Source organism: Macrotis lagotis, chromosome 2 (genome assembly GCF_037893015.1).
Source record: "Macrotis lagotis isolate mMagLag1 chromosome 2, bilby.v1.9.chrom.fasta, whole genome shotgun sequence".
Classification (NCBI taxonomy): domain Eukaryota; kingdom Metazoa; phylum Chordata; class Mammalia; order Peramelemorphia; family Peramelidae; genus Macrotis; species Macrotis lagotis.
The window spans coordinates 302,782,920-302,798,300 of NC_133659.1; the positions used below are offsets into that span (position 1 = coordinate 302,782,920).

General features: G+C 33.9%; 1 protein-coding gene and 1 long non-coding RNA gene across 3 annotated transcripts in view; one reads left to right on the forward strand and one right to left on the reverse strand.

The window, feature by feature from the left end:
- Nucleotides 1-15,381, reverse strand: part of LOC141511763 (alpha-1,3-mannosyl-glycoprotein 4-beta-N-acetylglucosaminyltransferase C) — a 414,197-nt gene that overhangs the window by 105,443 nt on the left and 293,373 nt on the right. The gene's annotated exons all lie outside the window — the stretch shown is intronic.
- Nucleotides 1-15,381, forward strand: part of LOC141511762 (uncharacterized) — a 35,712-nt gene that overhangs the window by 13,081 nt on the left and 7,250 nt on the right. The window contains exon 2 of the long non-coding RNA XR_012475391.1: nt 12,985-13,163. This is a non-coding gene — a long non-coding RNA (uncharacterized LOC141511762). The remainder of the gene's footprint in view (nt 1-12,984; nt 13,164-15,381) is intronic.

Here is a 15,381-nt window from a genome sequence, read left to right on the forward strand (position 1 = left end):
TTCATGTACCATAACTTGTTTAGCCATTCCTCAATTTATGGGCATTTCCTCAATTTCCAGTTCTTTGCCCTTCAAAAAGAACTGCTATGAATATTTTGGAAGATGTAGGACTTTTCCCATTTTTTTAATTTTTTAATTGCATCACATCATCTGCAAAGAGTGAAAGCTTTGCTTACTTATTGTGAATTTTTATTCCCTCAATTTATCTTTCTTATTTCTAAATCTAGCATTTCTAATTAAATATTGAATAGTAATGGTGTTAATGGGCATCCTTGTTTTGCCCCTGATTTTATTGGAAATGCTCTGAGTTTATTCCCATTATGTAAAATTTGTTGATGGTTTTAAATAGGTACTATTTATCATTTTAAGGAAAACTCCATTATTCCTTAACTTTCTAGTTTTTTTAAAAACAGGAATGGATGCACATTTTATCAAAGGCTTTTTCATAGTCTATTGAGATGATTTTATGATTTCTCTTGGTTTTTCTATTGATAGGTTCTATTATATTGAGTGTTTTCCTAATATTGAACCACTCCGGCCTATCTGGTATAAATCCTCCATGATCATGGTGTATTATAACCTAGTAATAACTTGCTAAAATTTTATTTAAGATTTTTTCATCAATATTCTTTAGGGAGACTGGTCTGTAATTTTCTTTGCTTTGGTTGTTCCTGGTTTAGGTATCAGCACCCTGTTGATATCATAAAAGGAATTTGGCAGAACTCCTATTTTTAAAAATAGTTTATGTAGAATAGGGATGAAATATTTGGTAGAATTCATTTGTAAATCAATCTGGACCTGAAGACTTTTTCTTGGAGAGTTTATTCATGGTTTTTTCAATTTCTTTTTTCTGAAATGAAATTATTTGAGTATGTTATTTCCTTTTCTGTTAATATGGGCAGTATATATTTTTATGTAAATAATTCATTCATTTCATTCAGTTCAGCAAAGTAGCTCTGAATTATCTCTTTAATTTCTTCCTCATTGCTGGTTAGTCCACTTTTTAAAATTTTCAAAAATTTTTTACTTAGGGCAGTGGGGTTAAATGACTTGTCCTAGGTCACACAGCTAGGTAGTTCTTAAGTGTCTGAGGCCAGATTTGAACTTAGGTCCTCCTGAGCCAGTACCCTATCTACTGTGCCACCTAGCTGCCCCCTGTTAGTTTATTTTTGATACTGGTAATTTGGTTATCTTCTTTCTTATTTTTAATTAGATTAACCAAAGATTAATCTATTTTATTGGCTTTTTCATAAAACCAACACTTAGTTTTATTTATTAGATCAATGGTCTTCTTATTTTCAATTTTATTAATCTCTCATTTGATTTTAAAGAATTTCTAATTTGGTATTTAATTGGGGATCTTTATAATGTTCTTTTTCTAACTTTTTTAGTTTTATATGCAATTCATTGATCTCTTTCTCTAACTTTTTTAGTTTTATATGCAATTCATTGATCTCTTTCTCTTTTTAATTCATATAGGTATTTAGAGATAGAAAGTTTCCTCTCAAAACTGCCTTGACTGCATTCCATAAATTTTGGTATGATGTCTCATTAGTATCATTTTCTTGGATATAATTTTTGATTCTTTTTTTTTTTAGGTTTATGCAAGGTAGTGCGGTTAAGTGACTTGCCCAAGGCCACACAGCTAGGTAATTAACTGTCTGAGGCCAGGGGTTAAGTGACTTGCCCAAGGCCACACAGCTAGGTAATTAAGTGTCTAGGCCAGATTTGGACTCAGGTACTCCTGACTCCAGGGCTGGTACTCTATTCACTGTGCAACCTAGCCACTCTGATTATTTCTATTATTTGCTGTTTTATCCACCCATTATTTAAAATGAAATTATTTAGTTTCCTATTAGTTTTTGGTTTATCTTTCCATGTCCCTTTATTGCTTGTAATTTTTATTGCATCATGGTGTGATGAGTATACATTCATTATTCCTTCCTTTGTGAATGTGATTTTAAGGTTTTATTTGTCAATATGACAAATTGGGTATAGTGCCATGTACTCTAGAGAAAAAGGTATACTGTTTTCTTTCCCCTTTAAGTTTTCTCCAGAGGTCTATCATATCTAAGTTTTCTAAGATTTCTTTCATCTCTTTAACTTACTTCTTGCTTCTTTTGTGGTTAGATTTATCTAGTTCTTAGAGAAGGAGGTTGAGGTCCCACCATTATTAAAAGTTTTGCTCTGTATCTCTCCTCATAATTCACTTAGGTTTTACTCAAAGAATTTGGATGCTATGCCACTAGGTGCATACACGTTTAATAATGTTGTAGCTTCATTACTGGTGGTGCCTTTTAAGGTGATATAGTTTCCTTCCTTATGCATTTTAATGAGATTGATTTTTGCTTTTACTTTATCTGAGATCAGGATCACTACCCTTGAATTTTTAATTCAACTGAAGCATAATCTATTTTGCTCCATCCTTTTACCTTTACCCTGTGCATCTCTCTCTCTCTCTCTCTCTCTCTCTCTCCTTTAAATGTCTTTCTTGTAAACAAAATATTGTAGGATTCTGGTTTTTAATCCATTCTGCTACCAGCTTCCATTTTATGGGACAGTTCATTCCATTCACATTTATAATTTCAATGAATATTTTTCTTTTTCCTTTCAACTTATTTCTCCTCACCAACGATTTAACTTTGTTTATTTTCACTTATACCTTCACCTTCCCTTTTATCAGTCCCTTCTCCCCTGTTCTTTCCCTTCCCCTCTCTCCCCACCCCCTCCCAACAGAGTTGGATATATTTTAAAACTCAAATGGGAATGTATCTTATTCCCTCTTTGGGCCAAATCTATTGAATAAAATTTGCTCAGTGTTCATACCCTCCCTTATTTTCCCCTAAAATCATAAATCTTTATACCTCTTCACCTAGTGTTATTTATCACTCAAGTACTATTAATCAGGTATCATCAATCACAACTTGATTAATTGATTGCTTGATAAGATCAAAGTATTATCAAAGTTCCATCACAGATTGATTGTTTGCTTATTTGATCACTAGCATTATCTCAAAGCTGCTAAGTACCCTCCCATCTTCTATCTCATTAGAATACTTTTTATGAGTCTTGAATTCCATCAAATTATAATCACTCTTTACCTTACCCCCCTTTTCAAGTACCTTCCAAGGACTTACAGTCCTCAAGAATCAAATAATCATGCAAAGCCAAATCATTTCATGAAATTATTTGTGCCGCCCCCCCCCCCCCCAATCTATTTTCTCTCACACTTTACCTACCCCACCTCCAACCCAGGGTCATTAGACCCTTGTTAAGTCAAGTAAGGATTAAGTCCAACACAAGTTTAATTATAACAATTTCAAAGGGCTCTAAGTACTGGAAATATTTTATGCTGTCACTTTAGAATCTTATAAATGATTTTCTATTATAGGAGACACTGACTCAGAACCATCCAGTTTATCATGCCTTCATTAGAGTGAGTACTAAGCTTTGTCAGCATAGTAGAATTAAAGTGGATCAAAGGATACTGAGTCACTTAAATTTATAGTTAACACCCCTTCTTTTCATCAGGGCTTTTTTTTTTCTTCTCAAACATAAGTAATATCTTCTTGGGCCTCTTAAATGGAGAGACAAGACTCAATTACAACCATATCCTCTACACACAACCATATCCTCTAGGTGTAGAAGTAAAATTATCAAGAGCTAGAAATGTTTTATCTTCCCTTTTTTGGGTTGTATACAATTTGATGGTATTAACTAAAATTTGTTTTGTTTTTTTCCCTCCCCTTTTCATTTACCTTTTAACACATCTCTAGAATCATGAATTTGGCAATTGAATTCTCTATTACCAGTCTTTTTGGGAAATTCTGGATATCCTCTATTTGCTGAACATGAATCTTTTCCCCTAACAGTATACGCTGCTGAATTTGTTGTAAATTGTTTCCTTTTTTTAGGGTTTTGCCATGCAAATGGGGTTAAGTGGCTTGCCCAAGGCCACACAGCTAGCTAATTATTAAGTGTCTGAGATCAGATTTGAACCCAGGTACTCCTGACTCCAGGGCCTGTGCTTTATCCACTGTGCCACCTAGCGGTCCCAATTGTTTCCTTTTTTTGCTGTTTGCTCTATTTTCTCCTTTATTTGAGCATTCTCAAATTTGACTATAAAAGCCCTTGGAATTTTTATCCTGGGGGTCTTTTTCTGGATGGGTTCTGTGTATTCGTTCAATGGTTATATAGTTCTCTTGTTCTAGCAGATTTGGACAGTTTTCCCTGACAATTTCCTGCATGAAGTTTTCTAGGTTCTTTTTTTTAAATCTAGACTTTCTAGTAGTCCAATGATTTGTAGAATATTTCTTATGGATCTGTTTTTCCTAAAGGGTACTTTATATATTCTTCAATTTTTCAAATTTTTTATTTTGTTTGATGAAATCTTGTAATCTTGCAGGTTCGTTGGTTTCCATTTTGTTCAATTCTAATTTTTAGAGTTTTGTTCTTTTTACAATTACCATATGGGTTGCCTTTTTAAAGGTGTTGAGTTCTCTGGACATTTTTTTCATAATTTTTCCGTCTGACTCTCATTTCTTTTTTCCCATTTTTCTTATTCTATTCTTTGGCTTTTAAATTCCTTTTTAAGGTCTTTGAGCTTCTTGATTTGAGTCTGATTCATAGACTCTATTGAGACTTCCACTGTCAGTGATTTTTCAGTAATTTCTACTTCTGATACAGTATTGTTATCATCTTTATCTACAAAAAGTAATTTTCCCTATTGAGGTCTCTTTTAGCTTTTTTGCTCATCTTTGTTGTTTTAGCTCTGCTCCTTGGATATAGGGAATATAGATCCAAGCTTATTTTTTTTTTCCTGGGGCTGGGCTCTGATCCTTGGATCTTTGGTTCATTGTTTTTTAAGATATTGCCTATGCAACAGGCCTTACCTTTCCAGGTGTTTATTTGCTCCCTTGTAACCTGGTTTTGAATTAGCAGTGGTTTGTTCCCAATCCAGTCCTGTCTTTTGCCACAGTGTTCATATTTTGTTTGGAGTTGGGACCCTCTTTGTGGGCTTGCTATCTAGCTCCCAGGACCTTCTGCTATTGTCAAGAATTTGGGACGTGGACTGTTAAAAGCCTTCCACTGGCTTTCATTTCCTTTTTTCTCCCAAAGTCACAGACCTTTACTATGGAGTCTCCATGATATTTACCATTGAAAACTTCTTTCAGTCTTCTCTCTTTCTTGGTGGGATCTGTAGCTTGAATGTCAGTACAGAGGTTTCATTTATATATGTGGTAGGGAAAAGCTCTAAGAGCATATTAACTTCATACTACCATCTTGGCTCCACCCAAGAAGTCACATAACATCCACTCCTATAAAATAGTAATGGGGAGGGGTTCAGAGTCAAGATGGAAGAATTCAGCTAGGAATTCCCAGAAGCTCTTACCTGGATTACCTAAGCAAATTCTAGAGCGCCAAACTCACAGAAACACTGAATGAAACAATTTTCTGGCCCAATAACTTGGAAGATGTGCAGAAAGGGCCAGATCAGCCAGACCTCAGTACCTCCCCACCCCAGGAAACAGAGCCAGGTCTGTAGAACCGCCCTGAAGCTGCTTCCAGAGTAGTTTGCCCACAGAAGGTAAAGGAGTTGGGGGAGTTCTCTCTACTATCCCTGGGGCAGGATTCTATTTCTTTGTCACTCAGATCCTGATTGCATTGTGTGGCCCCACAAAGCCATGGCATAGCAGGGATCCTCCACACAGCTACAGAAGAGAGTGATAGTGATTATCCACAAGGCCAAGAGAGCAGTCAAAGCCTCTCATAATCCTTTGAAGGAATTGAGGTCCCAAAAGCTTGAGAAAGTACATTAAAATCAGGTCATAGACTGTGGAAGTGAGTAAACAACATAAGAAAAAACATCTGCCCATAGACAATTATTTTGAACTCATGGAAGAACAAAATACACAAAATACACAATCAGAAGATGACAAAGACAAAGCTTCTGTATCCAAAGCCTCCAAAAATAGGAATTGAGCTCAAAAAAGTTGTTCATAATCAAGGAAGGGAGGTACAAAAAATTATGAAGAGAAATGAGACTGATGCAGGAAAGCCATGGAAACCAAGTCAGCAGTTTGGTGAAAGTATTACAAAAAATATAAATAACAGCTAAAAACCAGTTTAGATCAAATTGGCAAAAGAGGTCCAAAAGGTCAATGAAGAAAAAGAGATTAAAAAATTCTATGAAGAAAATAACTCCTTCAAATATAGAATGGAGCTAAGGGAAGTTGATAACTTTGTGAGAAATCAAGAAACAATAAAACAAAAACAAAACAATGGAAAACTCAAAGAAAATATAAAATATCTCATTGGAAAGACAACTGACCTAGAAAATAGATCCAAAAGAAATAATTAAAAAAAATTGGGGGCCACCTGAAAATGATGACCTGGAGCCTAGACTTCATTTTTCCACCAATCACCTCCTGAAAGAGATCCTAAAATTGAAACTCCAAGCAATATTATAACCAAATTCCAGAACTCCCAAGTGAAAGAAACAATGCAAGTATCATGGAGCTATAGTAGAGGTTATACAGGGTATAGCCCTAGAGAAACATGGAAATAATTTCATGAATTGATACTGAGCAAAGGGATCAAAACCACTGTACACCTTAACAATGACATTGTGAGTTGATGAACTATGATGGATGCAGCACCTCTCAGGAATTCATAGAGCTAGGACAAATCTGGGAGTCCTGTTAGGGACAATGCCATCCACATCCAGACAAAAAGAAACCAAACAAAGCACTAAAAACTACAGAATGTGAATGAACACAATGTTTACTTTTTAAAAAAACATTATTTATGTATTGCCTTCTTATTACATGGTTTCTTTTGTTTTCCCTTACCCTAACTGACAAATTTAACCAAATTCCCAAATTACTAATATGTGAGTATATGAAACTCAAACATACACATACAACATTCACTAGACACAATATTGTAAATTATATACAAGTGGAGGAATGTTGAAAAACTTCCATAATGCAATTAAAAAATAAAATATAAAAGAAATAAAAGGATTTTCCATACATTCCTAATGTTATTTATAAGGAAATACTAACCTCTACTGCTCTCATCATAAGTTCAACCTATTATAGAATCATGATATTTCATCTGGAATGAAATCCCAATGAAACATCTGGAAGCTTTCTTTGTCATCTTTCTTTTTTCATTCAGACTAACTAAAGGTTTATCTATTTTTTATTTTTCCATAAAACTTTTCAGACTTATTTACAAGATCTTTCCTTTATTTTCTTTCTTTCAATTTTATTAATTTCTCCTTTGATTTTTCATAATTGCTAATTTGATGTTTTGTTGGGGAGGTTGAACTTCTGTTTTTTTTCAGTTGAATGTCTCATTCATTGATCTCTTTCTCTATTTTATTATTTAAACATTTAGAGATTTATAATTTCCCCCCTTAAAAATGCTTTTACTGCATCCTATAAATTTTGGTATGTTTTTATTGTTTTGGATAAAATAGTTGATTATTTCTATGATTTGCTGTTTGATCCACTCATTCTTTAAAATAAGGTTAATTTTCAATTAATTTTGTCTTATTTTCCATGGCCCTTTGTTACATGTAATTTTTATTGCCACATGACCTGAAAATTATGCATTTAGGATTTCTGCCTTTCTGCATTTGATTGTAAGGTATTTATACCCCAATATAGGTGCCATGCACTACAGAGAAAAACATATTGTCCTTTCTATTCCCATTCAGTTTTCAGAGGTTTATCATATCTGTTTTCTAAAATTCTGTTCATCTTCTTAACTTTCTTCTTGTTTATTTTGTGGTTAGATTTATGAAATACTTCAAGAGGTAGGTTGAGATCCTCCACTATTATTTTTCTGCTCTCTGTGTCTCTAACTGATTTGCACTCTATGTCTCTCTGTAATTCATTTAACCTCTAAGAATCTGGATGCACTTGGTGCATATATGTTTAATAATAATATTGCTTTCTTGCCTAAGATGCCCTTTAAGAAGATGACATTTCCATTTTAATGAGGAACAGTTTTGCTTTTTCTTTGTCTGAGATTTTTTTAGCAACTCCTGATTTTTTTTTTCACTTCTTTTGAAGCAGAACTTATCTTGTTCCAATCTTTTACCTTTACTGTGTGTGTAACTCTTTGCTTCAAATGTGTTTCTTGTAAACAGCACATTGTAGGATTCTGGTTTTTGATCCATTCTGCTGCCTGTTTCTATTTATGGGAGAGCTCTTCCCACTTACATCTAGAGTTAAGATGACTAATTCTGTTTCCCTATTTATATATTTCTCTTTCCCCTTTATGTTTTCTTTCTAATTATAACAGTTTTACTTTTACTTTCACCTTGCCTTTTATCAGTCCCTTTTCCCCTTTTTTCTTTGCCCCTCCAACTTCAATTTAGTGTAGGACACCCAATTGGTGATGTATATTCTTCCCTCCTTTGATCAAATATGTTGAGAGTAGGATTTACTCAGTGTTCACACCCTCCCCTTCTTTCTCTCTATTATTAAAGGTGCCTCTCCCATGTAGTGTTATTTATTCTCTAATGCCTAGCCTTCTTCTAGTATAATACTTTTTTCCATGTCTTTATTGTACCTATTTTACCTAAACTCCCTCTGTGAAATATGCTTCTATCAGGAAAAATAGGAGTATCAACCTTTTTCAAGGATTGATTGATTGACAATGTAAACATCAACAACAATGAGATGAATAACTTTAATGAAAGCAGCTCCTTCCAAGAGTCCAGAGAGCTAGAATAACTGTATTTGACTGGTTATGGATTATATTATCCCAACCGGAGGAAGAAAAACAAAACAAAACACAGGGAAAAAACCTTCTGAATCTGATTAACACTTTTATAAAAATTATCTCTTATGTATCTCAAAATTACTAATTTGCAAATATGTTTAACAAAATATATATATGTAAAATGTTAAACTGACTGTTTCTTACTGAGGGGAGATGGGTGGATGGATGAAAATAAACAAAATTGAAAAGAGGGGTTGATTGATAAGCAGCTTTCTAATTGATTAATTGATAGAGTCCCCTTTTTGTCCCATTAAAAATACACATATTAAGAGTCATAAATAACATCAAATTATAATCAATTTAAAACACTCCTTCTTTTCAAGTACATTATATGAACATCCTCATAAGCTAAAATATTATGGAAAGCAAAATCATTTCATGAACTGTTTATTCTCTCCTCTCTAAGTACGCTCATTCTAATTGAATCTAAAGTATCAAGTAAATCAAAGTTTCTTCCTGATCTATTTATCTCCAGTTCCTCTAATTACTCTCTCTCTCCCTCTGTCTCTGTGCTATACACAGCAAAATTACAATATAATAATTCGTTATACCCTTATCCTCTAAGTAGAATCCCTCTAACTGTATTTCAGCCTTCATTAGCTAAGGTATTGCCATACTTTCTCTCTATGATCCTTTTAACTATCCTAAGAAAAGTATGATTCTCAATAATTATAAATATGATCTTTCCTTTTAGGAATGCTCTTAAACAGCATCTTCCCCCTTTCCATTGATCATTTTTTTTCAGAAAACTTTAGAAGTCCTCTATTTCATGGAAAATCCAACTTTTCCCTGACAGAATATGCTGAATTTTGCAGGGTAGATGATTTTTGGTTGTCATCCAAGGCCCTTTGCCCTCCATAATAACATATCCCAGGCTGAATCTAAGAAATCATGTATAATTCTCATTGCAGTTCCTTGCTATTTAATTTGCTTCTTTTTGGCTGCTTGCAGTATTTTCTCCTTTAGCTGAGAATTCTGAAATTTGTTTCAAATATTCCTTGGAGATTTTATTCTGGGGTCTGTTTCTGAAGGTGATCTGTAGATTCTTTCAAGTACTGTTTTGTCTGTTTATTCTAGAATTATAGGACAGTTTTCCATGAAAATTTTCTATAAGGTATTTTCCAGCCCCTTTTTTTGATCAAGACTTTGGAATGCCTAATGATCAGCTAGTTATCTCTCCTAGATCTACATTCCAGATAGTTTATATTCCAGATAGTTTGTTTTTTCCCAAACTGTACTTTACATTTTCTTCCATTTTCTTCCATTTTGTCAGCCTTTTGGCTTTGTTTGATGGAATCCTGGTGTCTCAGGGAGTCATTAGTTTCTGTTTGTCCAATCTGATTTTTAGATTCCTTTTTCTTCAGTTAGCTTTTGTTTTTCTCTTCCCATTGGTTAATATTAATTTTAAATGAGTTACATTACTTTTCCAGGTGGTTAATTGTATTCTTGTGCCAGTTGGTCATTTTTATTTTTAAAGGAATTGGTTTCTTCAGTCAGTTTTTCATACTTCTGCATGGTTCTTATCTCTTTTTTTTTTCCATTTTGCTTCTTCCTCTCTTCTTTGGTTTTTAAAATCCTTTTTAAATTCTTCCATAAGTTTTCTATGTTTGAAATCAATTTATATACTACTTTGGTGCTTCACATGTAGCCAGTTTGTCACTGCTTACTTCTTTTGAGATGGCATTTTTATTTTCCCTATCTTCATACTAACTTTCTATGATTAGTGCTCTTCTTACTTTTTTTGCTCATTTTGATACTTGAACTGCTCCTGGAGTACAGGGAGCATAGTCCCAAACTTTTTATGCTGGGGTTATGATCTTGTCTGTGGGTTGATCGCTTGTGTAGAAGTTTGTTTCCTCCTTCATGCCCAGGCTTTGCCTATGCAGTGGTTTCTTCCCCATTCAATCCTGTCTCTTACTCCAGCAGTCCCAAGGCTGGGACCCTCCTGGCTTCCTGAGTCCAAACCTGAGCTGTGTTTTGTTTAAGGAGTCTCTTGCTGATTTTTTCCACTATCCCGACTAGGTTGGACTACACTTCCCCTTTATTTCCAAGAAGATCCTCTATGATATTTTGAGTTGAGAAATTGTTTCATGCTTTTTTTGTTGGGATCTGGAACTTTAAGGTCTGTGTAGTGCCTTTATTTTTGATGGGAAAACCTCTGGGGAGCATTCTAGCTTTATCCCACTATCTTGCCTCTGCCTCAGAAATCCTCTCTTTATCATAAAAAAGTAAACATTCTCCTGTCTAATCAGAAAAAAAATTGAGAGCAAATGCTTGTTTTTTGAAATTTCAATCTCTCTCAGGTCCCAAGAAAATGTCAGTGAGAGTATAAATTAAAAGATCTCCAGCTAGAATGAACCTTAGTGTCTTTGTGCTACAAAATATTATTTCTTAAAAGGATTTGTCAGTACGTGCTCTCTGATATCATTTATTTCTACAGCAATTGTCCTAGTAGGGCGGAAAACTTTAATGCTGTAAAAAAATACATAACCATTTTTGACAAACTGTATATTAACTAGTATTCTTATAAGGCTGCCCACATTTCAAGGTAAAAGATAATTGCTGCAACCAATGTGAAGAGCTCTGAACTCTCTTTGTTCTCAAGTAGAGAGGAACAAGTGTTGATCTTATAGATGGCACATGGACTAAGGAGGCATTCCAGATAAATTTCTTTTTGCTTCTTTCCACGATGGCCTAGACCCAAAGCCTTTAATTTTGTTGTGTGTGCTTTCTCTCTTAGTCATACAACCGTAAGTGTTCATTCCAGAGTTCCTTTGTGAACATCTCACATCAAGTGACATATACAATTAATACTATTAATTATTTTCGAGGTCGAATAGAGCACCTCAGAAAACTTTTGTGTATACATAATTGACAGCTTATTAGATGACCCAGAATATTGTTACCAAGGAAGGCGATAACAGACAATAGTTTTGAATCACCAAAGGAAAGAAAAAATAACAGGTAGAGAAAAAGCTATAGGCTAAGAATAAAAGCTATAGGCTAAGAATAATCAGGGCCATCTTCCTCATTATTTTTTCTAGAGTTAAATATTAATGAATGGTATAATGAATAATTTATTTTCCTTGGTTTTACAGACATTGGAGAGTTTAAATAAAAATTGATCTGATGGAATTTCTCACCATAGTGTTATATCTATATGACATATATATCTATATGTGCTAAGCAATGGCAAGGCTTAAAGAAAATTTTTGGATTTTTCCCAGATAAATCTTGATATTTAAATATAGAGATTTTTTAAATAGACCCTAAAGACTCTCATTTTAGAGTTTTTTTTTTCAGTATGAGGTAGTGGGGTAGTATTGACTTGCAATCAGGGATCCTAGCTTCAGAAATTCTCTAGGTATGCAAACCTAGACAAGTCATGTAAGAAATGGGAATAATAATTAGTTGATCCATCTCCCTCACAGTATGGTTCTGAAAGAAGTACTTTTAAAATCTTGACTTTTTTGTTTTTTATTCCAAATATGATTTCATTTTTCATCCTGGATCAGTGGGAAAAGAGTCAGAACTAGTCACTCAACTTGCTGGTACCCCAGACAATTTAGATAGACTAAGGCTATATATCCATCAATCAATGAGCATTTAACAAGTGTCTACTATATAATAGTCATTATACTAAATACTGGGAATACAAAGCATGTGGAAACACAGGTCTCGCTCTCAAGGAACTCAAAACCAATTAGAAACTTTCAATGTAGATACTTTGGTAGGTTTTTATATTGCTGTGGAATCTCTCCCGTTTTTATATTGCCGTGGAATCTCTCCCAAATTAAAAATTGTACAGTATTTCACACATCTGTTATTTCATCAACATAGATTATTTCCTGTACTAATGCAGATCATAATCCCTCAAGGTTCGATTTAGAATTGCTATGATAAAATAATAATAATCACAATAATAAAATTCATCACCCTGACACCACTTTAGTGATGAGACCACAAAATTCTATTCAAATGGATTATTATTACATTCTAATTTGATCTTAAATGAAATTTTTAAAAATCCCTAATATGTGATATTTTAAAAAATTTAGCTCTCTAGTAAATGGAACAAATAAATAGTTGCTGAAATTTAGTGCAATTCAAAAATCTCTTTTAAGACTTTTACATTAAATTGGGTCAAAATTATTTAATTATTTTTTCTCTCTCTCTCCATTTCAGAAAGACCTACTATACTCTCTCTGACCTACTATACTCTCTGTTGGCTCAGTTCTCAAGAAACCATGATTAACTTCATTTGAGGAAGACAAACCAGAGTACGACTTCAGTCAAGCAAGATTTCAGAGCACCCAGTAAAAATTAATTAAAAGTAGACTACTGAAGTCATTTTCATTTGCATGGTACTGTTACAGTTGAGGGATTGAGTCATTTGGGAAAAATAACTCGATACTAACACACTTATATATGGAACTAGAGATTCAAATATAATGAGAACCTTCAGATCAGTGTCAAGCTGAAATTTAGGTAGAGTCTGTGTGATATGATTTGAAGATAAATGAAAGATATAATACACTTATTCCATTATCCCCCACCAATAGTGTTTGAAAAATCTACAATTTTGTAGGTCTAAATCCTGGCTCTTCTTCTGTTTACTTTTTTAAGGGTTTTTTAGGGTTTTTAGGGGTTTTTTCCCCTTTGGAAGGCAATGGGGTTAAGTGGCTTGCCCAAGGTCACACAGCTAAGTAAAGCAGGTACTCCTGACTCCAGGGCCAGCGCTCTAACCACTGTGCCACCTAGCTGCCCCTTCTGTCTACTTTTAAAAACTTGATCAATCCCTTAACTTCTCTGGGTCACAGTTTTCTGATCTGCAGTTTGAACAAGATGATTTCCAAGGTTTTTTCCAGCTCTAATTCTGATCTTCTGAATTAAAGCACTGTCTTCAAAAAGCTCCTATTACCTTGATAATTTTGACATAATTTTGACATAAATAATTATAACTCACAAACATGCATTATATTTCTATGCATTTATTTACCTGTTTAATTAATAATGGAGAATGGGATAGGCTATATTGGGTAGGGATGAGCATAAAAGGCTTGGAGTATGATCTACTGACATAGAAGCTGGGACGATTAGTGATGTAGGGAAGGACCAGTATACCACAGACCTGTTTAACTTAAAAGATTGTATTCTTTCCCAGTCTTTTCTCAGGAAATATACCTGAATCAGGAATATGAATATATTCATGTCTCCAATATTTATATGTGAATGAACCTTGGTTTATTACTCCAGAATATTTGGAAACTGTCAATAATCATTGGAGGCAGCTTGGTGGAAAAAGCAGAGGAATGAGTTCAGAATTAGAAGACTGAGGATCAAATCTCACCCAACTTTGCCTTGTGCAACTTTGAGCAATTTAAATTTATTTAAATTCTCTGAGGTTTAGTTTCTCCATATTTAAATAAATGAGTTAGAATAAATAACCAACCAAGTTTTGTTTTTGTTTCTATTTTTTATTTCTAAATTTAAGATCAAATGATCCTTTTATTCTCTAGTATTCATCAACCAACTCCCAGGTTGCCTTCTTTTTTCTTTTACTCTTTGAGGTGACGAAAAGATATTGTGGGAATTTATGATGAGTATTAATATATTTAAAATCAAGGCGGAAACATTGTCTTTTTTCTCATCATCAAAATATCAAGAGTCATATTACAAATCCTTTCCCAATATTTTTTATCCTTTTAAATAGTGATCTTTTCATGTCTGCTACATTATATACCATGAGGCATGAAGGTGAAAAGAGTTATCTAAAGTGAGCCCAGTTCTTCATAGCCTCTGGAAGGTTCTAACACACCTGGAAAGGCACTGGATATTGTCTTAAGGATGAAGAGATTTTTATCCTTGAGGTAGCCTAGATAAGTTAAAAAAAGTCCATCCTCACAATGATGGTCAAGCTGTGATGGGTTATATTTTAGCCTCAATTATAATATCAGTGTTTAAAGTATACAGGTGGGGTGGCTAGGTGGTGCAGTGGATAAAGCACCACTCCTGGAGTCAGGAGTACCTGGGTTCAAATCTGGTCTCAGACACTTAATAATTACCTAGCTGTGTGGCCTTGGGCAAGCCACTTAACCCCATTTGCCTTGCAAAAAGCCTAAAAAAAGAAAAAAATTAAGCATACAGGCATAATGATCTCTACTATTGAAAGGAACACCCATATTTAGGAAGTTACAGATCCATGGAATATTAAGAGAGTTTAGTTCATACTTAAAAATATGTCTCCTTTGGAGACATATTTTTAAGTATGAACTAAAGGATGAATTAGCCCATTATCCAAATTATACTAAAGGTTAAGTTACACCTGTCCCTAGACATAATGCAACATCAGCTGAATAAAGATTCAGCAACACTGTGAACTTTTCCAATTTGGAATGACTTTGGAAATTAGAACTCTTTGCTAGAAGCCAGTGATAAAATTAAGCCTGTTAATGTGAAATTATACTTAGGCCTCAGCATCTGGATTTTAAGATTCTAGCTTAAAAAAAAGAGGGAACTATATTAAATTAAAAATTTTTTGCACTAATAAAATCAATGTGGCCAAAATTAGAAGGGAAGCAG